We start from the raw sequence: 16098 nt of genomic DNA on the forward strand, positions 1-16098 counted from the left end.
GTTGTCTTGAGTCTTTGCAATGGCATCAGGGAGTCTAAAAGGCTGAGATGAAAATGTGAGTTGAGCTGAGCTTGGCACAGAAAGAATGCACATGAAGAGTTCAGGATAAGGGAGAGTTTCAAGGGAGAGTGGAGGGTGCAATAACACCTGGCCATTCATGGCTTTTCTGTCTATAGCTTTGGAGAGCCATTGCATGTCATTTAATACCCATCTTGCCAAACTGCCGAATACTCTTTTCATGTCCCTCACCCTCATTTTGCTTGATTTGACCTGGATGAGAAGTGGGTGTTGGAAAAGGTGCTTCTGACAGCTGAAATCTTCCTGTTCGGAAAGAGGCAGCACAAACACTTGCATGTATCAGTGAAACAGTGGAGACCTTTCAGGATGGTGATACACTTGGTGAACAGTGGGACAAGGTTATTCAGGTATTGAAAGATTTGATACCTTATTGTAAGAAGAACTGTTTGTCAAAATTTCATGCCAGTGGGCATGTGTCTCTTTTCAGGAATGTATTCTGGATGGGCAGGAGGGTGTCACTCTACAGTGTGAAGATTGGATGGACAAGTGGTCTAGACAGGAGTGGCTCACTGAAAAAAAGAAGGGAACAGAGCATCCAACAGCCTGAGTGCCTGAGGAGTAGCCTCCGTCAAAGGAGTGCTGTTTCAGATACCATGTAATAGAGTTTGAATTCTACAAGCGAGAACTCTTTTGAAACCTGCAGTTCCAGGTGGTGTACCCAAGAAAGTCTGTTCTGGACCTGTTGATTCTTTTTCTTCTCAAGGTGGGGTGCTAAATGCTTAATTGAATGCAAGCCTAGTTATCATCACAAGCAAAATCAACCCATCCTTCCTGTCTATTCCAACCAGCATCCAAAACTGTGCAGTATGAGCACCTGACAGGCTGCTCCAAGGCAGAGCTTCATTTTTATCCCACACCCTTGCAAGGGCAAGATCTGAAGACGTAGAAAATTGTTTCTGTAAGTGAACTTAACATGAACAGCAAATTTTCGGCTGCATCCTGCTACTTCTTGTGGGTGCAAGATGCATTGTCTCTGCAAAAAGGCATGCTAAATCTGAAATTTGTTATCTGTGCATTCATAATCCCATTTTTTGTCAGTAAACTGCCTGCCTCAAGGTTTGTTTGTGGGTTTGTTTTTTAATGTTTCTACACTGATTCTTTGGTTTTAGCTGGAAATTTCTTATATTCAGGCATTATCTGCTTCTCTGTGGTAATTTTGGGTGGAGTGAAAATGGCCACTTAAAGCAAATATGCATTGTCATCCTTTGTTGGGAGGAGTTTGAGGTGCTGAAAACTGAGGGAAAGAAAATCTCTGTAGTGGGCAGGAGTTTCAGGATACAGCTCTGCCCCTTGGTGTACTGTGATTGTTAATGACACAAAAAATATGGGATACTCTATTTCCACATGAAAGTAGAAAACAAACATGCGTCCAGCATAGGTGAGGAAAGGAATCTGGTATGTGATGCACGGTCAGTGAAACTGTAAAGCAGCAATTGGTTACTAATAAAAAAGCAGGTGTTTGTTCCCCCCCGTGGCCTCAGTAGGGGTCATTTTGCAGGTACTGAATTGGGAAATAATAAATACAAAGCACAAGCAGCTCAAGATGCGCCTTCTGTTGTTTTGTATGGAGCCCATGGGCTCTGAATTCAGGCTTGTCTGCTCTGAACCCAAAATCCATGCTTCTACCTTCCCACTGCTGCTGTCCTCCCTGTTCTTTCAGGTTTGGCACATGTGAAGCACTGATGCTTTTGCTCCTTGTCCTCCATGGCATGCTTGAGCTGTCAGCAGACCTGTTGCGTGTCTGTAAGTCTCAGCATAGTGGTGCAGAGTAGGGGTCAGCAATATATGTGATGAGGGGAGAATGCTTATCTGTTTCTCTGGGCATGGAAGAGGAGTTGGGTGCCCATTGGGTTGGGGTGCTTTGCAAAGATGTGGAGAACACTGGGTTGGGACATGTAAAAGAGATAGGTGGTTCCCATACTGTGCCTGAGCAGCAGAGGGTGAGTGCCTTACTAGAGGGAAACAAGAAGATGGAGAAAGGCTTCTTCATGCACAGACAGGGATGTGATTAATGCATTGCTGTGCTGCTCTGGTTGAAATGAAGTTTTGGAAACAGCCACTATGAGGGATTAAGAGATTACTGCATTTTCCAGGCCCTTCCCTGTCTCTGAAACGTAATGCTTGTTTGTGCAACACTGGCAGGATGCAAAATTAGTTTTGGGTTTTGTTCTGCACTTGGGAGGACTTTTTTTTTTTTTCCTGAAATTGAAGATCCAAACACTGAAAATAACTTTAAAGTCAAAGTAGTAAATGAATTAATGTTATTTATGAAGGGATAGAGAACAGAATAGCAAGCTACTTTAAAAAAACCGATCAACCATCCCCCACCCTCTCTTCTCCATGATACCCTGTGTCTTGAATGCCAGCTGGTCCTGCATCTCCTTTGTGGATAAAGGTTCAGGAAAGGATGATGAAGGTAATCAAAGGCATGGAGCAGCTATTGTATAAAAGGAGGTAAATAAACTTTGACTCTACAGCATAGAGAAGAAATGATTGTGAGCGGAGGAAATGAGAAGAGGAATGTCATGCAAAGTGTGAGCAGAGGATGACTGTACCCAGGTCTTCCTCATTCAAAAAAATAGTGTCAAATAAAAGAAGGAAGCAACAAGCTTATAACAAGGGAAAGTTTTTCTTTAGGTAATGCTTTTCTTTGGGTGGTACACAGGATGTTGCTGAAAGGTTAAGAGGCTCAGGGGAGCCTGGATAAAACCTAGCCATGGCTTATTAAAGACAGTATCTCCTGCATCAGGGAACAGTTATTAAAGCAGTGATTTGAAGAAGGGAACACCATCTGTGTTAAACTTGCTGAAATATGAAACTTCATGTTTTAAGTAGGCAATACATAATGCTCAGCTGATTTCAAATGCCGCATTGTATAGATGCATGCTACTTCAGGGGCTACAGGTTGGAGTAGCAAATTAAATGTGGGATTTCTTGCTTGGTTTTGGTAGCTAGTGGGAAACAGGCACATATTAGCAAGTCATTCGAGTGGTAAAAAGTTGATGTTTAAGAGCAGATTGTAGCAGCAGTTGTCTTGGGTAATGTGCTGTGTTACTTCATCAAAGTTTTGCAGTCTGGAGCTTATAGGAGAGAGCTAATAGCTGGGTAAGTTGGAGTGGCAGCTTGCCAGCTGGTGCCTGGAGTATTGATCGGGTTATTGTGGTGCACTGAAGGCAGACAGGCTTCAATATTTCCCTGGAAGCTCTATTTTCAGCATGACGTGATATTTGACTAGAGCTGAAACTCTGGGTTTGCACCATTGAAGTCACTGGGGTGGCTTTGGGAGTGAAGATTTCTTACACTGTACGTTGCTTTTACTACAGAGAGGGTTTGCTTAGCTGCTGTATGAAAGGACCAAATTTCCAAAGAGAATTTGGTGCTCAGCAGCATGTGGATATTAAGAGGCTTTAGAAGGTGTAGGAGGGTGGAGGTGGAATCATGGTCTTTGAATCAGAGCTGTTTTGATGTTCTGGAAAGAAATTGGCAGCTAAAAGTAAAAGGGGAGGAAAAAAATACCAAACATTGAACTACTCTATGATTTTGAGTAGAGAAGCAAGACTTGTGCGGGAGATGTTTAAAAATTTATACTGACTTGAGTGGGGTGGAAGTCAAAGTATAGGTGAGGATGTGGTGGGGTCAGCTCACGTGCTGCACACGCACATGGCACCTTTGCAGTGGTGTGTTGACAAACAGTGGTACCTTGAAAATTAAGAGTCTTTGTTCAGTGAGCTCCATCTGAAGGTGTGGATTTAACGACCTGTGTGGTAATGCTGAAAGTAAATTCATAGTGATTTATTGCTCTTCTGATCTCTCTTGAACTCTGATTGCTTGTATCTATTGCTGTGGAGTGGCTGCTTCTGCATTTGTGAGCAGGGTTGAAATTATGGACCTGCTTTGCTTTCTCAGAAAGGCAAATGATAGTTCTTACTGAAGATGGCAAGGGCAGTATTTCTGAACGTGCTTGGACTAAATTTACCGTAAGGAACTGAAAAATGTAGATGATAACTGTTGGAAGGGAAAGCATGTATTTATTACACGAGTGGCAAAAAATTTACAGACAGTTTGGTTTATAGATAAATATTGTTTGCCTGTATTTCTGTAGTCATAAACAGTTTGCAAATTGGGTTTAAAAGCCTAAACTTTGCTATAATCTAGAGACCTTTTTAGATTTACTTCTTTTTCTATCCCATCTGCTGAGTTCCTCACTCATGGCTGAGATGTCACGTGGCGCAAAAAGAGCCAAGAGGAGTGACGCATCTTGGTATCCCATGGTAACTCTCCCTTTCCTTGGTTTTCTAACTCATTTTCTTTGCTACCAGATAGAATAACCTGACAGCGGGATTAGATTTGCTTTGCTCATATGTAGGTGAAGGTTAGATTGCAGTGTTTTCAGTCTCTAAATTATTTACACATGGTAGTATAAACTACCCTTTAAAATAACCCAAAAAATAAACCACAAGCAAACAGCCCCCACTCTGATACAAAACTGACACCCCCACCACACCCAGAAAACTTGAAACTCCCTACCCTAACTTCTTAACATGCAGGAATCATCGGCTGGGGCTTTTACTCTTTTTTTTGTTTGCCATTCAGAATATTGAAGCTCATCTGGGAAGTTTTTGCAAACTACATGTAGATAACCCTGCAAGCATGTGTTAGAGGTAAAATTCTCACCAAAGTTAAATTTGCCTTTCAGGTCTTACAGCTCACACAGGCTTTGCTGCTAGAAACTTGTTATGTGATGAAACTTATTTCTTTCTCTCCTCTTCCCTCCCTTCCATCAGCTGTTTTTTTAACCTGTGATTTTTATATGCAGTTACTGGATGCATCTTAATTAGAAACATCAGACATATCTCCCAAGAAAAGCTCTTGGGTTTGCATTCAGACATGCTGATATTCTTTAGATTTCTGATTATTAAAAAAAAAAAAAAAAAGTGTCACTTAAACCCATTTTCTATGCGTAAATATATGCACTGCTGACTTTATTATATTAAAAGAGTAGTGGTATGATCTGGTCAACCTGAAACTCAAGGCTGCAAATACAGTAGCTCCTCACCCAATTTAAACAGTGGGTATAGTCTTTGCAGTTGTATGTGAGAGACCTTGAATTTCTTGCACTCTGTTTCCAAACTCTTTTGAGTACATTTCCTAAGTGCCTTAAAGCACAGCTGGTGCAAATCCTGCTAAAGCAATGTAAGTCTGGCTTAACTTTGCCCTGCTGATTTTATTTTTGCTTTCGGGTAGGCAACAGCTTTCAGAAACCAAATTTATTCTTGGGGGGGAAAAAAAAAGGTAGTTTTGCTCGCACGTACTTCACATGTGCTGGAGAAGAGACTGGTGAAGTTCTGCAATGTGGCAGGATTTCCATTTGCTGTTGCTGCAGCTACGAGTGAGCTTATGGCATTTCAGTTCCCTCAGTGGAGGGATGAAGCAGGAGTTTTCAGAGTTAAGTTACCAGTGCACAGAGATGACTCATTTTGGTATGTCCAATGGATTTGGAATCAGTTTTTGAATGAAAGAGGATGTGACTGTGGTGTTTGTGTGTGGGGCAGGTAGAGAGAAGTTATCTTGACCAGTTCCTGGATTTGGGGCAATTGATCTGCTTGATGGTTTGCTCTTGAGAGACTACTAAACTGTCAGTTGATATACAACATACCTAAAGGCACCTGGCTATTTGGAAGTATTGGAAGGCTTCTCTGATATGCATGGGCTCTGTCTTCTCTAGCTGTGCCCAAGCAGGGTATGTATCTCTGTTTGCTCTGAACAAGTATTTAGTACAAAGCACTGTTCTTATTGTAATGGGACTGAATTGCCTTCTGTTTAATTTTTAGTTACGTGCAGTCTGTGGTGCTAGCATGAGCTGTGGGTTTGCATCAGAGTGCTGCATGGTTAAATCCAAACAATAGGCTGCTTGTGGCAACGGAAAGTGGTGGTGGGGGGAGAAAAATCCCTCTTCTGTAATTTCAGGAAAGAGCAAGCCTGTTTGCAGCAGGAATCAGCAAGAGTTTATTAAGTCATACTTTTCCCCCCCTGCATTTTCTGCATAGATTATGATGATTTAAGCATAAATTGCTTAGGCAGAAAAAGCACATGGCCTGCCTTTTAGTTACTGATTACAGTAGCTTTGACTTAGTGGTAAGAAATGCTGTACCTTTGAGGATGACTGTGTACACGAGAACTGTTTGAGTACATTTGTGCATGTCTGTGAGGGTGTCTCCTGAGCAAACGCCTACATTTATGAAAGACTTCTAATAAAAAAGGTAGAATTAAGGATTCATTCAATAGAACCTGCTGGTGGTAGCTTTTTAGCCTGGTCAGTACTGAAAAATGATCTAATGCTTTTTGGTTTGTTTTTTGTTCTCTTGTTTGGATAATACGGTTGACCTTGCAAATGCTAGTTGGAAGCAGAGACAGTTGAGGAACCCTTCCCAAACAGGCCAGGCTTTTGTGGCAGTAGAGGAGAAGGAATTCTGATAGAGAAATTGGCATAATACAAGTATGATGTGGCAAGCTGCTGTAATGCAAATATTAAGTGTATGCATCTGGTGACTGTGTTGGAAACAAAAACAAGTGTCAGAAGAAAGGCGAGGAGTTTAAAGTCCACAACTAAAGATTATTAAGGCAAATAATAGCAAGTTTCTCTTCCAGGACAGAAAATCAGAGGCAGATGGTTTAATGTCCTTTGAATATGGGCATATTTGTGTGGACATACATTAGATGTCAGAGGACTGCTACCCTGTAACCAGATGCTTGCCATTTTAATAATTTTAAGTGTGGAATATTTAATAGGTAAATAAGATGATTGGATTATACCTTCATTTAGATAAGGTTAAAAACTATCAGCCACCTTGCAAGTCAAGCTTCTTCTTTATCCCAACAAAAGCCTGACTCCTCTGTGCCTTTTACTTCCAGTATTTCCCACTGCTCACACTTACCAGATTTTTCATAAGCTGCCTGTGATTGCTTTTACGTGCTAAACTGCTGACTCTGAGTCAATCTTGAAATGGTTAACAATAAACTATTTCCTCTGTATAATCTTATGCAAGATGCTGTTAAGCCACTGTTAAGAAGTCTTAGACCTGTTGTACAGAAACAAGGTGCTCACCTGAGGAAACCGGAGATGACAGTGATAGTTAGAAAAGTTGGAGTTGGGGAGAGGACTGTGACACGTGTCAAATTAAATTTAAGATCCCTGTATTAATTGAGGAAAAGTTGTGAGCAGCGGGCACTCTTTTTTTTCCCCAACAAGTAGCTGTAACTTGTCATATAGGTAACTTTGAACTGGTATTGCGTCTAATGACATAGGGTCATTTAAAGATTTAATTAATTCACTTCATTGATACTGTTGAGGCTTTGAATTATTGGGTGAGAAAGTGCTTTTGTATTGATGATGTACTTAAGTTTTTGCTGTGTTGTGAAGGTCTTTGTATGACATAGCTTTTTATTTTCAGAGATATGGGTACATAGGTTTATGGTTAAATATAAAAACAAGGGGGGGAAGAGCCCTGAAAACTAACCAAAATATGACCTCAGCAGCTCGTCCTGTGCTAACATTCTCTGGGGGAAAGGATGGTCTCTTCTCTTTTTTAAGAAATACTGTGTCAGAGGGAAATCCCGGAGTGGAGCGATCAGTTCTGTCAGTCCCAGCATTATCATCTTGTTAGATGGCTTCCTATGGTAGTGCCACTGTGGGTGCTGGGAGCAGCTGTGAAATTTGGAATAGTGTGCAGTGCTTTCGGGTTTAGAGATGTACAAGTCGCAGGTACCACTGTATCTTTCCATCGAGTCCAGTAGATCTGCCCCTGAGTACATCTGTGTTGTTGCTGTAGTTGAGTCTAGCTGCAAAATGGCTGTGTAGAGATCCCATAAGGATCTGTAGGTTCGCATACTTCTTATACTGTCCCTGTGCCTTATTCAAGGCCTTGAGGATATCTGGGGAGGAGATGGTGCAGGGCACCTGGGTGAGAAAGGCAGAGGGTTACCTGTCACCTTTTGGAGTAGTGAGATGAGGAGAAGACTCATACAGGCAGGGATAATTTCCATGAAGAAGAGTCCCTTTTCTGAGCTCAAGAAACTCTACTCCCCTCTTCTGAGTAGGTCAAGGGGAAAGGCATCATCTGTCATTGCTTTGCCTTCATGCACACCCTGCAGACTTGCAGTGGGGGAATTTAGCTTTAATTTTACAAGGAACTGTTTGTTCACATAGCAGATAGAACAAACCAAGTAGCAGCTAGTGTAACAGACAGCATATCTGGCTTAAATTGAAGAGTCTGACTTTAGAAAGTATAGAAAGACACATCATTCAGATTATGGGACTCCCATTAGTCTGTGGTGAGCTTGTAGGGTCAAGAGGAAAGCTAAATTAAGGATGTGTTACTTGGACTAATAATAGTTTGGAAGGAGAGAAGACTGTAGGCTATAGTACAGCCAAGAGTGCCAGAGCTAAGAGACCCAGAAATACTGCTCTCACTGCTTTTTTTGGCCATGGTCAGAATTATTGGGGAAAGCCTTTCCTGGCAACAGCAGGGTACTATCTGCAAGTGAAGTTTATTCTTGCAGGCAGCGGCTTGCCCCAGAGACTGGCTTTTTTTTTTCTCTTTTTCTTCTCTTTCCTGTTGGCCTCCTAACTATCCAGAACACACCACTGGGTGTTTGGGTTGTGCCTAAGAAATTACCTTTATGGAAAAAAAATAAGGAAGAACACATCTGCTGTCCAGAAGATCTGCATCTGTGCTTCTGCCTGGAGATCTTGGAATAGTTCTAGTCTATAGTATGACCTCATGTACCACCATGATGAACATCTGCTTGTAATATCAGTTGCACAAGTCTGTTCTGGAGGTTCTGATATGAATATTGGGCAGTCTGGCCTGCACAAGGTAGTCTTGAGCAGTTGCCTCTGTTAAGGTTCTTATGGTCTGTTCTGTTCTGCTGGTAGAAGTGGAAGGAGTGGGCCTGGACAGGAAAATTATTGTTGAACCATGATAGTGTGTCTGTTTTTGATGCATGAAGATGCAATTAAGGCTTGAAAGGAAGTTTGGTTTTTGTTTTTTGTTGGGGTTTTTTTTGTTTTTGTTTTTTTTTTTTTTCAGCCTTTCTGGAGAGGCTGGACAAGTGAAACAGCTTTGCAGGGACTGACAGAGCCCGTATGAGCCTGAAGAAAGGCTTATACAATGTACAGTGGTATGGGGTACTCCTCTGTATTCCTAGAATCCCTTTCAACACAGAAACGCAAAGAAACAGGGATTTCTGCTCCCCAGTATGGATTATAATACTGGTGAAATATTTGTGTTGGAAACTGTTATTTCCTATAGGATTCTATGTCTCCTTCCTTTCTAAGAGGTTTGCTTTCTTGCACAGTCTGGTCTGAGGCTATGGTGTAATTTAATGCTTCCAAGCATCAACAGGGAGTTAAACAGTGATTAAAAAAAAAAAAAAGGGAAAAAATAAAAAAAATTCCTGAATCTCAAAATGACTTTTGGAATAGCATAGGTAGGAGAGAATCCCTGCATGGATTATATGGTCTCTTGGGTTTTGGTCTTATTTTTTTATTGGCTTAAAAGTAGAATGGCAACCGCTAATAAACATTTAACGATGAATTTTCTGCAGTCAGATTTTGTTTAGCACTGTAAGCCCTGGAAGGCTGTGGTCCATCTTTGAGTGCTGGAGACAAACCAAGTAAGCACAGCTCTTCAGTGTGGCACTGGGGAAGCCAGCAGAACTTGTTAGGTTTTTGCTCTTTTTTTACCATTTTATTTTAGAGATGCATAATGGCTCTGAAACTTGAATTTTCCTTTACTCAGGAAGAATTTTCCTTTACTCTTAACAGGAAGAGCAACTAAGCAGTGGAGTGAGTCAGAGGTGAACATCTTGATATTGCAAGAAATTAATAAATAATGTAGGGTTTTTCTTCCAAAATCATCTTGAGTTTATAACATCATTGATCACAGAAAGTCTTTCTTACCAGGAGGAAAAGCTACTGTGTCCGTCTTAGTCATGCTGTCCTGTTTCACAGTGTATTTAAGGAAGTAATGCAGTTATTTTTGTCACTAGGTGAATGATCCAGAACTATAGCGAGGTTCCTGTTGGGTGAACCTATAATGAAAAGGCTGTCTGTGCTATGTTGGGTTTATGTTGTTCACCATTCATGGACTCTGTGTTGGTAATACAGATGTTCCTTGGGCATGAGTTTATGTTTTTCTGATTCAGGATCACTCAGAGGATACACGTGGGGGGCAGGTTGTAGCTGTTTCAGCTACACACCTGCTGCTTTGGGCAGGATGGAGTCCTGGCTCCCTTACCCCCCATGCTTTGTTTTTGTGGTTGTGTTGTTTTCTTTTTTTTTCCTTTTTTTTGTTCTCTTTTTTTTTTCCTTTTTTTTTCCTCAGATACCCCTGAAACTTCAGCAAAACATTCATTATTGTGTGCTAGCAACAGCAGCACAGCCTGCTTTGATCGGTGGACTTAGCAAACCAGTAATGTCCTGGACATTCTATTATCCCAGTTTGTTTTGCAGCAGCCACTGTGTTAGAATGTCAGATGCAGTCTGCTGGTGTCTCACAACTTGAATGTGACTCTTGTAGAGGAGCCCCTCTATTACTATGGAAGGCAGCTGGCTTTGCATGCAGGTTAATGTGTCTGGACCCAAGTGTGTCCTTTAATCACTAAATAGCCCTGACACGGGCTGCATGGTATTCCCTGGAAATACTCTGAGCTCCTTTTTACCTAAATAGAATGCCAAGAGTATAGAAAAGATGAAACAAATGTAGATGCTCAGTGTTACTAGCCTTCAGGCAAGAAAATATACTGTTCATTAAAGTAGCTTATGGCAATATTAGATATAAATAGCAGTCCCTCTGAGGCTTGTCACCATTGTCTACAGCCTAAGGTGGATGGCTTCCTAGTGTTGGTGGCTGCTTGTGGTGAGATAAAGTGGCAGATTAATTGACTCAGAGTAGCCAAGAATGGTTTGGTTATGGAGAACAACCTATCTTCACTCTTTCTCAGGGGAGATAGAGTTTGGGGTTGCTACCACTCCAGCTCCTTTCATGAGAACCAAAATCTCCAATTCAATAAAACCCCAGTGCCAATGTATATTATAAAGACAGAGTTGCTAATGCTTTTATAGCAGTGAGGAGATGATTTAGGCTGTAATTAGCATTGTCTCTTTTCCTTGCAAATCCAGAGAGGATTCTGTAGTTATTTCTGTGTTTAGTTGATTCTGTGTTACTGGCTTTAATTCAGTAAGAAAGAGTAGCTTATATCACCCAAGAGAAAAGTACCATCTAAGTGGGATTTCCTGTGTGCTAGGAGTGCTGCAAGTGTAAAGAAACTAACTCTTTAGCCTTATTAGGAAGAGTTGCTTTTGTGTTTTTAGATGCTGGTCTAATTTCCATGTTCACAGCTGTGGGATTTTTAGAGACAAAACTGTAAGTGAGATGGGAATCTAAGCCCTTGTTAGGACTGGGAGGTCAGTGCAACAAATTTATGTTGTGTCAGGGCTGTCTCTTTGTCCATATCTTGTGCTACACTAAAATCTGGCTTGGCAGCTACAAATTGAATAGTCTGTAAAAACCTTCCCTAGCTCCAGTGTGAAACACAGAACCATTGACCCTACCAGAAAATGTACCTTTGACCTAGCTGCAGAGCTAGCTCAGCTTGGAGCAGGAGCCGATCTAGCCGACCTCTAGAAGTCCCTTGTGACCTGGCGTGTTCTGTGGATCTCAGCACTAGACTTGATGACACAAGGTGAAAGTTGAAAAGTACTCATGGCAAGAAGCCAGGATTGTGGATGCCCTTTAAATCCCTGTGAAACAGATGCATGCACTAGGTCAGTTTAAAATTGTAGTGTTAATGGTTTTTGCTGGGTGAAGAGACCACAAGTGCTCTGGACACAGATGTGACAGCTGCCATGGTAGATCTCAGCTTTGCTCTTATTCTCAGCCTGCTCAGCCCTCCAGCATGCTCACTACTTGCAAAGAGAGGTAAAAGACGAGGAAGTGTGCTAAACTGAGAACCAGTCAGGACAAATGTTGGACAGTGGTTGGACAGAAACATGTTTTATCTTGAGCTTTTGGACAAAAACCTAAATGAGACTTCTTGTTCTTGAACTTCTTTTTAGGGTGAAATCTTAGTAGATAGGATTAGTTTTGCACTTCCCTCCGTTACTGGTAACTTCCAGTGGCCTCTTTTTGCCACACCACCTCCAGCTGTGGGAACAGGGTATGTTGGAGACTTCAAGAAATTACAACTTTAATTTATCTCTTGGCCTTAAAATCAAAATCTTTAGGACTTCTGTTCTCTTACACCAGCAATAAGTAGGTATCTGCCAAGCCGATGAAGATTTTAGCTAGTAAACCTACAGTATCTGACTTCTTGCTTTGTTACAAGAGAAGAGAGTCATCCTCTGTTTTTTAGAGGTGATACAGAGCATTTGCAGAGCTGAGGGGTTGTTTTAAAGCAAAACTTGAAGGAGATGAAGACTGTAAGAGAGCTTTAGGGAATCTGATATTACCAGCCAGTCTGAAACACCTAATGACCTGTTAATGTTCCCAGTTTCTGATCCCTCTGTTGCATTGAGAAAGTAGTATTTGAGCCAAACCATAGCAATGGTGAGCTAGCAGCTATGGGAAACTGAACCTCAACCTCAAGAGGGAGGGAGATACAGCACATTTTAGTTGTTTTCTGCTGAGCTGGTGTGAGATCTGTCAAGTCAACACTCTGATATTGTGAGTTTCTGCCATTGGTGGTACCTTAGGACTGAGATGCTTCTTCTGAATACTTTGTGTTTATCATAAGTGGTGGATGAGCAAATGGACAGGCAAAATGATCACAGAGTCCCAGGCTGGTTCAGGCTGGCAGGGACCTCTGGAGGTCATCTTGTCCAACTTGCCCTCATCAAGCAGGGTTACCTAGAGCTGATTGCTCAGGACCATGCCCAGTCGGTTTTTGTATATCTTGAAGGATGGAGGCTCCAAAACCTCTCTGGGCAACCTGGTGCAGTGTTCAACCACTCTCACAGTAAAACAATTTCTTTTTTTTTCTTATGATCCAATGTGTTTCAGTTTTTGCCATCTTGTCCTGCCGCTGAGCACCACTGAGAAGAGCCTGACTCTTTCCTCTTTGCACCCTCCCTTCAGGCATTTGTATACTTTGATTAAAATCTCTCCTGAGCCTTCTCTTCTCCCAGTTGAATAGTCTCAGCAATCTCAGCCTTTCCTCATAGTCCCTTAGTCATTTTAGTGGCCCTTTGCCAAACTCTCTCCAGTATGTCCATGGCTGTTTTGCACTGAGGAGTGCAGAACTGGGCTCAGAACTTCAGGTGTCTCACCAGTGCTGAGCAGAGGGAAAGGATAGCCTCCTTTGACCTGCTGGCAACACCCCTCTTAATGCAGCCCAGGATGCTGGTGGCCTTCTTTGCTGTGAGGGTGCATTGCTAGCTCATGGTACCTTGTTGTCATCCAGAACCACAGGTCCTTCTTTGCAAAGTTGCTTTACAGTTTATCAACCTCTAACCTTGGGGTCATTCTTCCAAAGGTGAAGGACTTTGCCTTTGTTTTATTTGAACACCGTGAGGTTCCTGTCTGCCCTTTACTCCAGCCTGTCAAAAGTTCATCCAAGTGGCAATGTGACCATCTGGTGTACTGGCTGGTCCTCCCAGTTTTGTCATCGGCAGACTCACTGAGAGTACACTCTGCAAGTCATCCAGGTCATTAACAAAGAGGTTAAACAGTATTTGATCTCCTATCAAGCAAGCCCTTGCTATGCCACTACTGTCTTGCCTTCAGCTGGACTTTGTGCCACTGATCACAACCCTCTGAGCCTGGCCATTCAGCCAGTTTTCAGTCCACCTTAGTGCCCAGTTGTCTAGTCTATACTTTTTCAGCTTGTCTGAGAATGTTATAAGAGCTGGTGTTACAAGTCTTGCTGAAGTCAAGACAGGCAATATCACTTGCACTCCCCTCATCCACCAAGCCAGTTGTTTCATTGTAAGAGGAGGTCAGGCTGGTCAAGCATGATTTCTCTGCTCCTTCCTCATCATAAATCCATGCTGACTATTCCTGATCACCTCTTGTCCTTCAAGTGCCTGGAACTGTTTCCTAGCATTAGCTGCTCTTTCCCAGGGACGAAGTGAGGCTAACTGACCTGTAGTTCCTCAGATCTATTTCCTTGCCCTTCTTGAAGACAGGAGTGACATTTGCTTTCCTCCAATCATCTGGAACGCCTTCCAGTTGCCATTGACTATTCAAAGATAATCAAGTGTGCCCTCTCAGTGGCATCAGCCAGCTCCCTTAGCAGTCATGGGTCCATCCCATTGTGTCCCATGGAATGATGTATGTCCAGACTACTGTTCCCTAACTTGTTCCTTTTCTGCTAAGTAGAAGGGTAAGTAAGGGTTCCTTGCTCTGGACTTCCCCTGTGGTCTCAGGGCCCTGCAATTTGTGAAGGTCAGTCTTACAGTCACCCTTTGCATCCCTTGTCAGATTCAACTCCAGATGGGCTTTGGCTCTCTTAACCCCATCCTTGCATGATTGGTGTTCCCAGATTCCTCCTGGGTCACCTGTCCCTGCTGCTGCACTTTCTTTGCACTTGGGTTTGATCAGGAGCTCCTTGCTCCTCCGTGTAGGCCTCCTCAGCTTGATTACCTGCTTATTGGGATGGACTCTTCTTCAGTTTGGAAGAGATGATCCATTAATATCAACCACCTCTTCTGGACTCCTTTGCAAGGCTGTATCCCATGGGATTCTTAAAGCACATCCCTAAAGATGCTGAAGTATGTTCTCCTGAAGTCCAGGGCTGTGATGGAGTTTTTTTCCTCAGCTCCTTTCTCTCTGGGTCCTGAACTCCACCATCTCATGGTCGCTGGCATGACCTTCACATCTTTGAGCAGTTCTTGTTTGTTTGTAAGTATGAGGTCCAGCAGAGCACCTCTCCTGGTTGGCTCCCTGAACCATTTGTTAGAAAAATGTCTTTGTCACCAGTGCACTCCAGAAACCTCTCTGGTTACTTAGAATAGAATCAGAATAGTTAGGGTTGGAAAGGACCTTAAGATCATCTAGTTCCAACCCACCTGCCATGGACAGGGACACCTCACACTAAACCATGTCACCCAAGGCTCTGTCCAGCCTGGCCTTGAACACTGCCAGGGATGGAGCATTCACAACTTCCCTGGGCAACACATTCCAGTGCCTCACCACCCTTACAGTAAAGAATTTCTTCCTTATCACAGTATCACAGTATGTTAGAGATTGGAAGGGACCTCAAAAGATCATCTAGTCCAATCCCCCTGCCAGAGCAGGAACACCTAGATAAGGTCACACAGGAATGTGTCCAGGCGGGTTTTGAATGTCTCCAGAGAAGGAGACTCCACAACCCCCCTGGGCAGCCTGTTCCAGTGTTCTGTCACCCTCACTGAGAAGAAGTTTCTTCTCAAGTTTAAGTGGAACCTCTTGTGTTCCAGTTTATACCCATTACCCCTTGTCCTATCATTGTTTGCCACTGAGAAGAGCCTGGCTTCATCCTCGTGACACTCCCCCTTTATATATTTATATACACTAATAAGGTCACCCCTCAGTCTCCTCTTCTCCAAACTATAGAGACCCAGCTCCCTCAGCCTTTCCTCATAAGGGAGATGCTCCACTCCCTTAATCATCTTAGTTGCCCTGCACTGGACTCTCTCCAGCAGGTCCCTGTCCTTCTTGAACTGAGGGGCCCAGAAATGGACACAATATTCCAGGTGCGGTCTCACCAGGGCAGAGTAGAGGGGAAGGAGGACCTCTCTCGACCTACTGACCACCCCCCTTCTAATACACCCCAGGATGCCATTGGCCTTCTTGGCCACAAGGGCACAGTGTTGGCTCATGGTCATCCTGCAGTCCACTAGGACCCCCAGGTCCCTCTCCCCTACACTGCTCTCTAACAGGTCGTTCCCCAACCTATATTGGAACCTGGGGTTGTTCCTGCCCAGATGCAGGACTCTACACTTTCCCTTGTTATATTTCATCAAGTTTCTCCCTGCCCAAC

At 42.9% G+C, this 16098-nt stretch overlaps 1 protein-coding gene across 5 annotated transcripts in view; it reads left to right on the forward strand.

The window, feature by feature from the left end:
* SGMS1 (sphingomyelin synthase 1) overlaps nucleotides 1-16098 on the forward strand; it is a 107083-nt gene that overhangs the window by 40099 nt on the left and 50886 nt on the right. The window contains exon 1 of one of the 5 annotated variants that reach the window (XM_080620784.1): nucleotides 594-781. The exons of the other annotated variants lie outside the window; for them this stretch is intronic. The gene's annotated coding sequence lies outside the window, so the exon portion shown is untranslated. Of the gene's footprint in view, nucleotides 1-593; nucleotides 782-16098 lie in introns of those variants that run through there. 5 annotated transcript variants of the gene reach the window in all.

The sequence above is a fragment of the Psittacula echo genome, assembly GCF_963264785.1.
Source record: "Psittacula echo genome assembly, chromosome: 6".
Classification (NCBI taxonomy): Eukaryota; Metazoa; Chordata; class Aves; order Psittaciformes; family Psittacidae; genus Psittacula; species Psittacula echo.